Source organism: Hirundo rustica, chromosome Z, assembly GCF_015227805.2.
Source record: "Hirundo rustica isolate bHirRus1 chromosome Z, bHirRus1.pri.v3, whole genome shotgun sequence".
In the NCBI taxonomy this organism is placed as follows: Eukaryota; Metazoa; Chordata; class Aves; order Passeriformes; family Hirundinidae; genus Hirundo; species Hirundo rustica.
This window is the reverse complement of record NC_053488.1, coordinates 29949190-29964307: the sequence shown is the minus strand read 5'-3', so window position 1 is coordinate 29964307 and position 15118 is coordinate 29949190. Positions and strand designations below refer to the sequence as shown.

Genomic DNA, 15118 nt, shown 5'->3' with positions numbered 1-15118 from the left:
AACCCAACAAAACAAATAAAACAAACAAACAAACAAACAAAAACACCAACAAAAAACTCTGTCTACTGCACCATATTCAAACTGATGACAAATCTTGAAATAGACCTCATGCATCTGTGTGCATACATACATTTTATATGTATGTATGCATACATATATATATAGGCACAATTTTCAAGAACAATACCACCACACTGTGTTCTGTATTTTACGTATTTTCTTTCTGAATAGTTAGCAGAGTTTTCACACTCCCAATAGTACAGAAATAAAAGACAAAACTGCCTTCTCTATCTATAAATCTTATTTACAGCTTTCCCTACACAAGCTGCTGTTTATTTTCAGTTTGTGGCACATACTTTAGTGCACTTTGATGAAGCTAATCCTGATGGTTCATCTCCAAGCCCCTGGAGAGTTCCATGTGCTCTATGATTAATTACTGGCCTCTTGCTCTTTCCACTTAAAAAAAGAAAAAAAAAAAAAAAAAAACACACCCAAAGAGCTAGTACAAGACGTTTTCCCTGACAAGCACAAATGATTGAGTTTAATTTGCTTTGAGTTAATGTGCTACATCACCTTATTCCACCATGTTGCTATTTTGGATCTACGGTAGACCTATGGTTTGGGTCTGTGGTTCAGTCACACCGATTAATAGGCTGGGACAAGAGTGAGAACCAGTCTGCTCATCTCCCTAATCTTTCTAACATCTATTTCCACAGAGAAAAAAATAGAACAGGGCTTAAGACCTGTAGGATAGGAGACCTGAATGCTTTGCAATGGACTTGAAACATGCTGGCAAATACAGAAGTTGTTTGGGTACCAGGTGGATCACACTAGTGTATGAAGCCTCCTCTCCCTCAGGGAGAAAAATAGCAGTGGTAAAAATGATCATAAATAGTTGCACTGAAAATCACTTTTCTTTCCATAACTTTGTCTCTAACTACTGAAGTTTCACAAGTTAAAAGATGCATATGAACCAAAAATATTTACAAAATAAAGTCAACTACTGGCAGTGTCTAGTGAGGTACTAGGCCAGCACTTAAAAGATGCATACACAAACTGAATTAACAGAATATGTATATTATGTATATGTAAACATATATTTACTTGTCTAGTAGTGTTTTATTAACCTTAACAACAGGAGCTCAAAGTGTCTGCACTCTAAAAATGAGAATTTTCAAGTATTAGTACAGAAAATCAGGAACATCTCTCATAAACATTTTGAAAGCCAATGCCTAAAATATGTATTAATGCAGTTTTGTGACAAATCACCTGTTAGATTTCAGCTGACAGCTTGCCATACATTAATCATAAGTAACTGTAAAATACAGCTATCATAATGTATGAAGAAAAAAAAGGGAGAGACTATAGAGTAACCTTTCTGATACACTTCTCTTGCTCCCCCTCGCCTTCCTGATTTTGCTGTATATTGACCCAATGGCCACTGGTTCCAGTTGTTAATGAAATATCCTACTGTGTTAAAGAGCTTTGTGGGATGCTATTTACCAGGAATGCAAGCAACAATACAAGGCAGAACAGATGAAAGGAAAATAACACTCCCCACCATGAACAGAGTACTATTTAATATACGAAATTCATGAGCCTGAGACATGAAGGCCTACAGCTGGCCTTTTGAAGAGCTATGTTAGAAGTTACTCAAGAGTACATTCACAGGTAAGTAATTCAGATGAACAGTAGGCAAGCTAATTCGTTTTGCTTCCTCCTTTGCTATGATTTTTGAGATTTAAACCTGCATGCACAGTTTGCATTTCACATAGGATCTTCACTGCTGATACGCAGCTTCTGTGAGAAGACTGCAAACAGCTGCATGAGCAGGAAGAATGAGATTTAAACAGTTAATCTGGAATGACAAGAGAAAGATGTATACAATTTTTGAAAACTACTGAGGGTTATTTTTTTTTCTAAACTAAAAAAATCTTCCTTTCACCTCAAAACCTCCAGCAAAAAAATAAAAAAGCCTTACCAAGATTTCTATCTTCCAAACCCAATTTAAGTTCTATCTTAGAAATTGTTAAGTATTTTACAGGAAACATTTCAAAATTCATAAAGTGTGTAGATATATTTCCAATTCAGTGCTGTACTAACCACAGAGTAACGTACTGCTGCAGTCTTGGCAGGACCCCTGTGTAGAATGCTGTGTTCAAATTATTTTATGTTTGGGGGAAAAAAACCCTACCTTAAAGAGCAGCTTGTAACATATGAATTAAGCTTCTTGTTGTGTTATCTGCTCTTAGCTGGAAAGGAATGTTAAAGGAGTATTAACAAACCATATATATAAGTTAATGTATGTGTACGTGTACACTACCATCTTAAATACAAAATTTATGCTACTGATAAGAAATGTTGATATGCAATACAGCAGTAGAAATATACAGTGTTTTAATGCTTCTTCATTAATTTAGGTTTTATTTTGTTTGTTTGTTTGTTTGTTTTCTTTAGCATCACTACAAAACAATCTTTTAAATAAAGAGATCTGGTTTTAATATTTGTATAAAAAGAAATGCATTTATTCCTAATGCATTTATTTCTGACTGACTGAACTGAAGGAAGAGGTACACAATCTGCTCATGGCTCTAAAAAAGAGCAAAACTAAATGTAGTCTTCAAACCTCACATCCATGTTGTGATACCATGTGAAAAATATAAAATAAATGGGTTTATTGCTCAACTCTTCAATGTCATGCAAGGATCACAGCATGAAGAGCACTAAAACAGCTAAATTACTCATAAGAACTGCTGGAACATAACATTAAAACCTAAAATATCTATTTAGTGTTGCCATTTCAAAGCAAACACAGCCTTGAAGCCATTTCAGTCAAGGGGGCAAAGGTGATGAGTTAAGTCTTGTTTTCTTTAACAACATTTATTGCAATAAAGACCAAGTAGCATTTTTCCCAGCTTTTGATTTGTACTGTACTTTGAAGATACTATTGCTTGTTGAAAAGCTAGTCTTTTATGAAATTGTTAATTCTTTTTGACAGGATAAAAAGTAATTACTTGTGCCACATCTCAAATATTTACCTTTTCATACAAAGTAATTCTTGTACAAAGTTACTTGGTATTTTTGAAAGATACTATTTGGAAAACATTTGTGTTCTTTTAAGTGTGAGATTATTTGGGTGACCATTTTTCATGCTGTAACTGGCAGCATCAAAAGAAGACAGCAGTTTATAGGACTTGTGGAGAACAAAGTTTATTTTCACTTTTGTCAGCCTTCATGTTGGCAGCACTAGCTTCCAGAAGATGATAAAACAAGATTATATGATAGAAAACACCCAAATCATTCTCCTCCACAGAAAAGGAGCAATGACCTGCAATGAACTTAGCAGGTGTCAACAAGACTGATTTCGGAATCAGGTGCTACACAGTTTGATGGGATTGCAGCCAGACAGTATGGAACTCAGGACAGGAAGTACCACTCCAGCCGACAGTGCACCCGGAGCTTCATTCCATCAGGAAAGCCAACTTTTTCAGCATCAGTATCAGTGAGCTCCCACCACCATAATGCCTGACTAGCACTTACTGTGTTAGTATATATACTGACTCTCTACCCCTATTTTACACAGCATGGCCTGTGTCGCAGGGGGTGTATCTCCCAGGCTCCCGAAGACGCCTAAAAGCTCACAATGAGGTTTTCCAAAGCACTTTTCACGTGAATCCCACTGTTTTCACCTACATCCTACGTGCTGTTCCTTCTCTGCAAAGGACCGAATAAAGCAAGGTTAAGAAGAATGGGGAAGGACCCTGTTTTAGCACAACGTTATGCCACCGACTGAGCCAAGCAACATGTGGTGTCGCTCGGCACGGAACCCGACCATTCTCCAGAAGAAAATCTGAGATTTGCCATACACAGAGGAATGATAATAAAATATCGCTCTGCCACACTGTCACTCTGGGACAGCCCACGCGGACCGCGAGTCTGGTTTAACCCCCGTCGGTTTAACCACCTGGCCGCGAAGGCGCACAAGAAGTTGAGCATTTGAAGCGCGGCTCAGGCCGCCCGCCCAGCCAAGTTCCGCGGAGGCCCGGCCGCCGCCTCGCCGCGGCGCCCCCCGCCCTCCCCGGCCCGGCTCCGAGTGACGTCACCGCCCCGCCCCCAGCGCCCGGCCGCGCGCGGGTGTGCGTGCAACGCGCGGCTCTGGTGCTCGGCCGGCGCGCGGCCCGGGATGGGGCGGGCGCTGCCTGGATCCCGCATCGCCGCTCCGTACCCCCCCACGCTGCCCGCACACGCACAGGCACGGACATCGGCGGCACGCATTCCCCGGGGGAAAACATCCTGTGGTCCACACGGCGTAAGAGGATTAAAAAAGAATAATCACAAAAAACCACAACCCGACAGAACAAGCAAAAGCGCACACACACACAAAAGCGCAAACATCCATCCAACCCAAAGCCCACAACAAACGCACAAAACGGGAGAGTGTTTTTACCGGTGTCCCCACCGCGTCCCCCTTCTTCTCCAGAGGAGCGAAGTGGAGTGGTGGGGGAGGGTAGTTCACGTTTCGACTCTCGGGGACGGTTTCTGGGAATTTTTCCGCGACTGCCCTCCCCACTCCGCCCGCCCTGTGCCCTCTTCTGTAGCTTTTGTTTGCACTGCACTTTTTGTAGCAAGAGGGGCGGGAGAGTGGGTGGGAGACCTCGCTTTTATTTGTAGTGAAAGAATCGGCTAGAAAAGACGAAGAAGAAAAGAAAAGGAGTTAAAAAAAAAAAAAAAAAAAGAGTGAAGGGGGAAGGAAGGAAGGAGAGAGAGGGAGAGAGCGAAAGAGAGGGAGGAGGAGGGGAAACAGAGCAGCTAGCTCGGGAACAGAGAGCGCGCCCGGGAGCAGCAGCAGCAGCCGCCGCAGGAAGGAGAAGAGCAGAGCGGAGCGGAGCAGCGCGGAGGAGAGGCGGCGCTGGCAAGAGGAGGCAGGCAGGGACCTGGCTCTTCTGGATGCTGGATTTTCGGACCCTCGTTGACTCTCTCCTGCTCCCCGGCGCCGCACTGTGAGAAGCACGCACGAGCGTCAGGCAGCAGCGGCGGGGCTTCCCTTGTAGCTGCTGCTGGTGCTGCTGCGGGGCTCGGGATTAAATTGGCCGCCCCGGAGCCGACCGGGAGCAGCGGGAAGAGGTGGCGGCGGCGGCAGCGAGAAGCAGCAGCGGGCGGGCGAGCAGCGGCGAAGGCTGCTGCTGGGACCAGGGGAGCCCAGCATGACCAGGTAACTGCCCCGCTCCTGACCCATTTTTCCTCCGCCGCCGCTCCCTCTTTGCCGCCTCTTTAGGCGCGCTTGTGTGTGTGAGCACAAAAGTGTGCGTGTGTGTGTGTGTGTGTGAGCGTGTGTGTGCGCGCAGACCGCACACGTCCCTCACACACAGCACTCCCGTGGGTGCCCCGAGGCTTCCCCCTGGCATCTTCCAGCCCGTTCCCCGCGCCTCCCCGCCGGGTCTCAGCCTGACGGCGAGGCCTGTTCGGGGAGCGAGGGGAGCTGCCGTGCGAGGACGGGGGATGGGGCAGGGAGAGGGCGACTGATGGATCGGAGTCGACGTTTCCACTGAGTGCCGCTGTACGCGGGCGGGGAGAGGGGAGTACGGTAATTACAGCCTATGTTGGCGAACGAATTATTATTATTAATTGTTTTGTTTACTCTAACGGGTTCGGAGAAGGGGGAATATAGCAGAGGTTAGAGATCAGACATCTGCCGCTGGAAACGGGGCTTAGGGGTGACTGGCCAGTAGAGACCCCAGGCGCCGGTCCGAGCAAGGCTCCCTCCTCCTCCTCCTCCTTCCCCTTCTCCTCCTTCTCCTCTTCCTCCTCTTCCTCCTCCTGCTGTCTCTCGTCGGAGCAGGGAGGCACGGAGATGCGAAGCTTTTCACAGGTTAGGCTTTTAATTTCTTTGTTTGTTCTCGCGAAGCCGCTTGAAAAGAAACACATTGGGCTGGAAACTCAGTTTTCCGAGCGCTTGCAAAAGGGTTCTTGAATTTGTTCAGCAAACTTAGCAGCTCCCTCTGCGCCGTCTGCCCGTGCAAGGAGGCACTCCTTACTGCTGCAGCCAGACAGGCAGATAAAACAGTTGTTTTCTGGCACTGAGTGCCCTATTTTGCCTTTTATGTATGCCCCCAGTTCACGACAGAACGGTATTCTTTCCATTCTAAGTGATTACCGCTCAGTTTTGCATGTGTGGCTTTTAAATGTCTGGTTCTTCTTGTTACTTCTCCAGAACTGCTGTCATGCTTATTTTGTTATTTTGCCTGGCCTTTGTACAGTTACTCCCTCGTGTAAGGATGGCAGCTTCTTTACCGTGATTTCGATGTGTATATTCCCAGTTTTGACACACGTAGAAGGGTTAATTTATTTACACAGAACAGTTACGGTTTTATATGTTCCTTCGCTTGTCGCCTGAGACAGCGTTACACTGGGGATAAGTCTGTAGATGCTGATTTACTTTCGAGTTTTCTATTTGCGGACATGAGAATTTCTGTCGACACTTGTGTTCTTTTAAACTTAGAATTAATGTGGGAAGCTATGATTATCTTCTCAGCCTTTCAGAGATCGCTTCAAACATACCTTTTGTTCAAGCACAAGCAACTTCTCTGTAATGTTGGGACATTGTTGGGAATTTCAATACAGAGACGGAAAAATGTATATATCATATTTTTCCTTCCTCTGGGATCTGCTAGTGGTTTAAAATGTTGTAACAGTCAGTACCTTCTTCTTTTTTTTTTTTTTTTCCTGCTGTAAAAGTGTATAGTAAATGACATCATTTTCTCCTGGGCTGGGAGCAATGAATTCTACAATTCTTGTTATGAATGGAGCAACTCCGAAGAAAAAAAAAAGATTATCCCCTATCCTAAATATGGTCATATGTACTTGCATCTTACTTTAGATGGCAATTTTTTGATTGCTTCATTAAATTCTTTCTGATGAGACATGCTATTATTGTTTATATAATGTGTGAAATTGACAAACTGGTCAGTTTAATAAATTCAGCTGTCAATTTTCTCTCAGTCAAAATTGCTAAAAGCTGTAAATATACTGGCATGGGATTTTCAAGGTACTGAGTGTTACACAGAAAGGATGGATTTAACGAGAGACTTTTTACATGAGTAGCTTTCCAATTTTAGTTTTGTCACTTGTGTTAGTATGGTGAGGTATATTTAGATATCTTTCAGCACAGAAATGGTGTATATCTTTTCTGTATTCACTTAAAGCAGTAAAAGCTTTGTCTTAGTAGAAGTCTTCTACTCTAAGAAGGTACCAAGAAATTCAGCATGGTTTGTGTGTGCTATGGCAAGCTGTTAGGAATGGTGCATGGTAAGGAAAACAGTAACTTGGTATTTCTAGGTTTCAGGAATTGGTCTTAGGACGTGCTTTTAGAACCATCAGTCATACTACTTTTAAAATGAGCGCTAAGGAATAATGTGAATAAGCGTTTTGCTGTGTTGGTTATGTAACTCAAACCTCCAGCCGTCAACAAACTCAATGGGTGTTAGCAAGTCAGTGCTTAAGAGAGGGTGTGCAAGAATGTACTTGGGGATGTGGTAAAGAACTAAGTATCTGGAGATTTAAGTCCAGTCAGCGATTCATTTTCAGCATTGCCTTTTGCCTCTATATTTGAGGAATGCAGGGATCAAAACTACACAAGCTGAGGAGTAGGAATTCCCCTTCATCTGCTGCTGTGTGCGCTGAGCCACTAGGGGCCTGTATAAACTGCTCTCATAGAGCAGATACCAGTGCATGGCATATGCTCACTTTCACCAGACATTTTTTACACAGGTGCAGAATGTCGAAAGCAGAGTTGCTAGTTATCCATTCCTTAGCAGTAAACGAGATTGCAGTTTTTTAGGAGGTGTGTACAAATTGCGTATTATTTAGTTTTTATTTTTACCCTACTTTATCTATTTACCCTAGTCCTGTATTGTGTCCAACGTCCCTGCTTTCCTGGTTACTATGAGAGATGGGGATGAACATGGCTCAGATTTTGGGCAGAGTTGGATTTGTGTGTCTTCTGCTTTTCATATTTTCTGTAAGCTGAGAAAATCAGATTTGTTGCCTGTGTGTTTTTTCTATTAGATTAGTAATGGTACCGTTCCATGGAAGTGTAGGGTTAAAAGATAAACTAAACAGGATTACTACAAGGCAGGAACAGACATAGATTGATGATGTATTTAAACTAGCTTTGTAAGTGTTATGTAAGTTTGAGAGTGTGTCGGCTCCAAGGCTTTGGCTGGAGTGTAGTCAGCATTTATGGGACATGGGCTGAAGATGCACTACGCATTCTTGAGTGTCAGTTTCAGAAATTTAAAATCCATCAGCCACAGCATTCTTAATAGACATTAAGCAGTAAGGTCAAGTATACTTACACTGCTCCATTGTTGGTTTTCAGGTTTTGAAACTGACAAGGCAGACAATTTGTAAAAGAGTGCAGCTGAAATATTTGCATATTGGATTTCCTTCGAAATGAACTTCTGTTACTAAGCTCTTTGAGAATTCTCATTTGGAAGGATTTTCAAGCTGAATCACAGTAAGGTCATACAATCAAAAAGCAGTTTCCCTATGGTATCTTAATTTTTCAATAAGCTGTCTTTTAAAACGTCAGAGTCTTACATATCATTCGGTGTTGGGCCAGTTCCAGCAAGCGGGTTTTTCTGTCATCTTACTGACAACAGTTGTGCAAATATTGACTGAGCATAATTTTCTGAAATATGTGTGTGCACCTAAGGTCAAGTTTTGATGAAATGTAATGAAATCTGCTTTAAAGGTTTTCTCAAATGATAAATGTCGTTTCAAAAGTGTTGGTCTTACTGCTATAAGTAAACCAAGGCAGTGGCTCTGAAATGCAGAGGATAGGCACTTCATTTGTGCTTTGGATTTCAAAAGGAACAATACAGTATGGATGTATGAATCATTGTATTTCATTTTTTATACAACGGTGGTGATTTTTAAGCTTTTGTTCTCTAACAAATTCTAACAAGATTTGAGAAAAAGGTATAGATATTTGCCAGTTTAAGTTCAGTGTCAGTCACATAATGCCTTCTGTTGTAACAGGAGCTTGATTTTGTAGTAATTCTTTTTAAAAACAGTTGTCGTAACACAGTCAACATACTGTATTTTTATGAAAACTCTCAATTTCACATACTCTGTAAGTGAACTTTATTTGCTTAATCCTTATATTCTTTGGAAAAAGCTTAAATAAAGCCAGTTAATGAATGTATGCTGGCAAATTGGCAGCCTAAAGCAAGAATATATGTTTAAAAATACTTCTATGAATACTATCAGGAATTTACCAAGTAGGAGCAGGGAGGAAACTGACTCCGTCTGGTGATCTGCTGCAGTGAAGGTTGCAGTTATAGCTGAAGAAATCCGATGATTTAGAAAAAGGTTACATGGGAGTGCTTTGCCTGTAAATTCCTTTCCAACATGCTTCACTTCACTTGTTTTTTTAAGACACTGTGCATTGATAGAACCATGCATACTACTGCACAGTCTTAACTTATATTGCATAAGCCCAGATAACTTTTGGTAGTTTATTGATAATACTTACCTTAAACATAGCATATTTGTGTCTTCCTATAAGAGGTGGATAGCTAAAAAGCCAGTAAGAGAAATACAGAATAATAGAAATTGTTTGTATGCAAAAAAATGATGTTAAATTGAATAAAATTGTAATGCCTTTTAAGAATTTAGCAAATTTTCAGGCTTTTTCAATTCATTCATAAAAGCGGCAAGTAAAACAAAATAATACTATGATCTTGGTTTTTAGCTTCATCAGCAGGTATACATAGTCTGTTCTTCCCTAAGATATTCTCTAAATTTACCTCTTCAGGTGTCTTCTGCTTACATGCTCTGATATATAATAGCACAGTTAAAGAAAGAAAAAGCAAAAAAGACAATGTGATTATCTTGCAGTAGAGTTTCAAAAGAGATAGAGATTTTTTCTAAAATCAACTTCCCCGTTTATACTCGATACCTGATTTCTGGTGAGGATTCTTCTCCTTTTGAATACAAAGAATGGGCAGAAAATGTCCTCCTCAGGCAAGAGAAAGTGATGGAATTTCAAGCACTTTGATTTATTATATGAGAGGGCATTCCCTAATCGCATACCATCATGTCCTGAGCTTCTTCATATTTAAGCATAATGCAGTTTAGTTTTGCAGTAATCTTCCAGTTAATGAAGTCACTCCTTGGGTATACAGATTGATTTATTATTTGCAGACAATCAAAATGGATGTCCTGGTTAGTGCTTGCCGAACTGCTCAGATATTGTTGTGGTCTGATAACTACACACCTTTTTCCCAAGCAGTATATCAAATGTGGTTGGTATATCAAATTATACCAGCAAATACATTGCTCTTTCTGTTACAGTCTTTAGTGTTCTGGAAATTACATATCTGTAAGTCAGAGTTCAGTAAATAGTGTGTAAAATCTGGCTATTTAGGTTGCAGAATCGGGTGATTCCTAATAAGAATACAGTCAGTACCAACCTGACCAAAACAAATGTGGCTTGGGTATAAATTTGCAAATAAATATACATTTCCCTAACAAATTTGTCCAATCACATTTTGATATCAGCATATCACCTTGGCTTATTCACTGATTTTACCTAAAAAGCTAGGTTTTTGATACTTCCTTTGACTCAACAAGAGAAAACTCAGTTACATTCTGGTAGCAATGTGTTAGTCTTTCTGATCTTCAGAAGATCAGTTTGCTGAGTTTGAATGCAGTTATTCTGCTTGCTTGACAATGTTTAAATGATTAAATTAAAATAAAAATGTTAACTGCTTTTGGAACTATTTTTAGGCCATACTGTTTTTATAAAACTTCTGTTAAAAAATCTGAATTTTATGTACAAGGAATAGACTCCTATTTCTGCTACTTCATTATTTTGCTCCCTCTACTTCTCCCTCTCCCTTGCCTTCCTCCTCCTCCCCACTCCTTTCCCTTTTTTCCTGTAAAAACAGAAAGATAAACCTGATCTTACGAGAGTTCAGAAAAACACATACAGAATTCTGTACTCTATCCCATTTTTTCGTCTTCTTTATGCCACAGAGAATGGGTTTATGAAGCAGATGCATGTTACAGTTTCTAGCTCAGAGACATGATTAATTTGTCTGTGTTCACCTTACTAAACTTCTGTTAATCACATGTTTAATTTTCTTTTTTACTTGAGGAAAGGGCTTTCTCCCTCTGTGGAATTTATTGAAGGCAGAGAGATCTTTTCTGAAAAGGTTGTAGGACCAAGTATTTTCTGCCTAGATTTCAATAATGTGACTGTTAGGTGCATAATTTCTTTACCTCTTATACTGCATTTTATTAAAATCCTGTTTACAAGTGTACTATGTATTATCACTTCCTGGAATTTACTTAATAAGGAAACAGCTTATTATTTTGAAAGTTATTAATTTGATTTAAAGAACATGCAATGAGAGATTTCTAAAACACTGATCAGAAAGTAGGACAGGAAGTTTTATTTATTTATTTTTGTTTGTTTAGGATGGTAGTGTATCTTAGAAAGCTGCTTAACTACTGCCCGATGCAGCTGTCCTTCCCTGAAAGATTAGGTTTCAGGAGCAATGATGGATGTTGAATGCCTGTAGCCAGTTGTGGGGTTTGCTGTAAGGTCAGTGCTACTGATGGAAGATAGGAATTTACAGCCTTATGTCTCTTCACCAAAGTAACCAGTAGCATTTCTTTAGGGGGGGGAAAAAAAAAACACCCAAAAAAACCCCCCACAACTAGATATGTTCAATGCTGAGCTTATACTGCTGCATAAGGTATTCCTACTAATGAGAAAGAATTAAGTAGATTTGTGAATAACAAGGATAAATTCAGTCATGAGTGTGCTCTTTTGTTTTACAGAAACACACAGAAATAGCTACTAAAAGTAAATAGGTGATGTGATTCCATTTAGAAATCTTTTATATTATTTTAGCCTGTTTTAGAAAGTTTGGAATTGACACTTTTGACTTTTCATTTTAATTGTTTCAGCTGTGTTTCAGAACATACTCTCTTTTTTCATCTAAAAATAGGATTTTTTTAATTTTTTTTTTTTTTCCCCCCATGGAAGAAGTGTATGTTAGTGGTGTTAGACAAGCATAACCAAAGGAGAATAGATAACCATCAGTGATGAAAGGGTAGATGTTCGTCAGTCAGGTAGAAAGAGTTTACTTTGATGATATGTAATGTTACTTTGTTTAATTCTGATATCACAATACCTATTGCTAATAAAGATGGATAGTTTAGATATACTCTTAGCAGTGTTTTCAGAAGCATTTGTTGAGGTCAGACTTTCAGACTTCATTTTTGGACTGTCTGCCTTCCCTGAGCTGTTGAAGTTTGTTCTTGATACGCAGTAATGTGATTAACTTCAAAAAAAGTGAATTTTGGTTGAGAAAGGTGCACAAAATTCCCAGACTGCTTTATTGTAAGTTTGCAAAGTTTTGAATTTGTTTGTATTAATTTGTACCTTAATGTTATAAGTGGATTTTTCTGTCAAGCCTTAAAAGAGTTGTCCTAGTAGGCTGAAAGCCTTCAGTGATTGGTGGGAAAGATTTCATTTGACAGCAGCATTATTTGGATCAGATCCATAGTGCCTTTGCATAAGTGATGGGATTTTTACTTCGGATAATCCTAGCAGTGGTTAAATTCAAATTCAGACAAGAAAGCTTAATAAAACATCTGATAAGTTGATTTATAATATCTCATAAATTAGGGAGTAAGAAGCATTTTGGTAAAGAGGAATACTTATCCAGTAAGAATCACTTTAGGACAATTTTGCATCAAGGAAATAGCCTTTTGCCAAATGCCTATGTATTCTACTTACTGGCAGCATGCCATCAACTTTATTTGGAAAACTCTTTTTGCTTAAGTTATAAATATTCACTCTTTACCAATTTATTTCACTATAAATAAAATATAGATTGTTATTAGAATTTTTTTTTTTTTTCATTTTTGACCTATTTCACAAAGAATGGACTCTTGCTCATTACCATTAAGTGCATCATTGAATCTTGATTAACAGAATTTTCTAAACACTGAAATTGTTCTTCATAGTTTTTTTGTTGATTTGGATATTTTGGGATATTATTTTGGCTTGACACGAAAAGCCTTGAATTTTTCTACTGTACATGGCATGTGATAGAAAAATTGTAATATTAACTTAAGGAATTGTTTGTCTTAGTATTAATAATGATCTAATACAATTTGTTTTGTATTATCAGTGTAAATGGTTGTCACTTAGTTCAATACGTAGAATTGACACCTGTTTCCTATTCTACATTTTCAAAAGGTGTCTTAAATGGTCACACGAAGAATCAGCATACTGACCAGATGAAAATTTTAGATGCAACAAGGGAAGCAGAAAGTGAAGAGAGCTTTGTAATGCTAAGATGTGGCAGGGAAAGCCTGCAGGAACAATCACACCTCCATAAGAATCTTAGCATTCCTTGGTTTTAATTTTTCATGATTACAGTGACTCTGGAAAAAAATAGAGTGTTAGGACTTCAGCAATAGTATTTTGGTTAGCTTAATTTTGGACAGTGTGGGGCTGAATGTATTAAATCCTGTGTAATTATAAAAAGGAGATGTTTATTCTTCATCTCTTCGATTGTGTCTGATAGAACAGATACATGTCCTTCTGGGCAATGTAATCCCTAAAAGGACACTTACTAGGACTGTATCCCCTGCTGATTTATTCACAGGATTGCTTTATTAATCTAGTGCATAAGGGTAATCTTACTCCAAAGGTATTAGAAAGCATGACAATAACTACTGCACTTCATAGAGATGTGGATTTCTGTGTCTTCAAGCAATTTGAATTTACAGTCTCAATCAGTCTTCGTGCTTTTTACTGTGGAGTATATGAAAGTATATGTGGAAACCATGAAAGGCGCAGAGGACTTTTTTTTTTTTTCCCGCTAATCTCTGCAGTAGTCCTGGTTAGAGACAGAGATTAATAAGAAAATGAAAATAGATTATCATGTATAGAAGAAAAGTACGGAAAGATTTTTCTACCATGATGATGAATTGAGTTGCTAGAAATGTTTATATAGTAACCAGTGTCTTAACAGAGGTATACTCTCAACAGACAGACAAGCTGCTTTTTCAGCCTTTTTTGGTTGTCATTTTTGTTAGGAGGTGAAGAGCTTGCCATTTTGGTGTTAAATTTTTTTGTTCCCGAATTAACTTCATGTTGCAGATGCCAATCATAAAATTAGGCAGAGTTTTTTCTGCAGCTTTTACCTGTTGCTCAGATAATGGTGTTAAGCTCGATTTCATATTTAATGAGACAGAACACTTGAAAACACCAAAGAACTTGAGAACAGGAGGAACCTGAATTCAAGAATAAGGAGTGAAATTTTGTGACCTCAGAATTTTCCCGCTAAAGCAAAACTACCACATGATCAATGACAATTTCACAACTGTGACTGGAGATGTCCCTTCCCCTCCTCTTTCTCAAAGTCATTCTCCATCTTACTTTTGCAGTTCTACAGTTTTATAAACAGCAATTAGGAAGGAGAAATGTGTCTTCCTGAACAAATACTGAAGTCTACTTAATACCAGCTCTTCTATACTGTATTTCACTCTCTCTGGAATGAGTCTTTAGGTGTTCTTTAAATGCAACTCTCCATAGCAGTTCTTGCTTCTTATTGTGAGAACATATCTGAGATTGTGAACTCTAAAAAATTGTGAGAGTGGCTCGCTAAACTGTTGGTTTTTTGGTTGTTTTTATTTTTTTTCTTCAGAATGTTACTGACATCATGAGTATTGGATACTTTGTTATGTTGTAAAAATTGCCTCTGAAACGTATTGTCATTGCAATCTTAAAGGCTTAGTTCATGTTTTTTTACTTCTGTTACGAATTATGGGCATGTCCATTTGGATTAATCTCTGATTTCTTTGTCTATGTATCAGTATCTAGAAAGCAATCTTTTAGTACAGGCATTGGTGTACTCATGACCCCACATGTATACCTGTCCACCTGCCGCCTTTGTTGAGGTATTTGAGTAAGTCTTGGCTACCTGTTTTTTAAAAAGTTCTGTGCTGGTTTTGGTGACAACAACGTCTTTTCATTCTCTGTGAAATCCTTGCTTTTTCAACCACTTCCCATTTTTCACAGCAGGAAACT

At 39.3% G+C, this 15118-nt stretch overlaps 1 protein-coding gene across 15 annotated transcripts in view; it reads left to right on the top strand.

The window, feature by feature from the left end:
* PTPRD (protein tyrosine phosphatase receptor type D) overlaps positions 1 to 15118 on the top strand; it is a 481306-nt gene that overhangs the window by 111160 nt on the left and 355028 nt on the right. For 2 of the 15 annotated variants that reach the window (XM_058424006.1, XM_058424020.1), the window contains exon 1: positions 4868 to 5212. The exons of the other annotated variants lie outside the window; for them this stretch is intronic. The gene's annotated coding sequence lies outside the window, so the exon portion shown is untranslated. Of the gene's footprint in view, positions 1 to 4867; positions 5213 to 15118 lie in introns of those variants that run through there. 15 annotated transcript variants of the gene reach the window in all.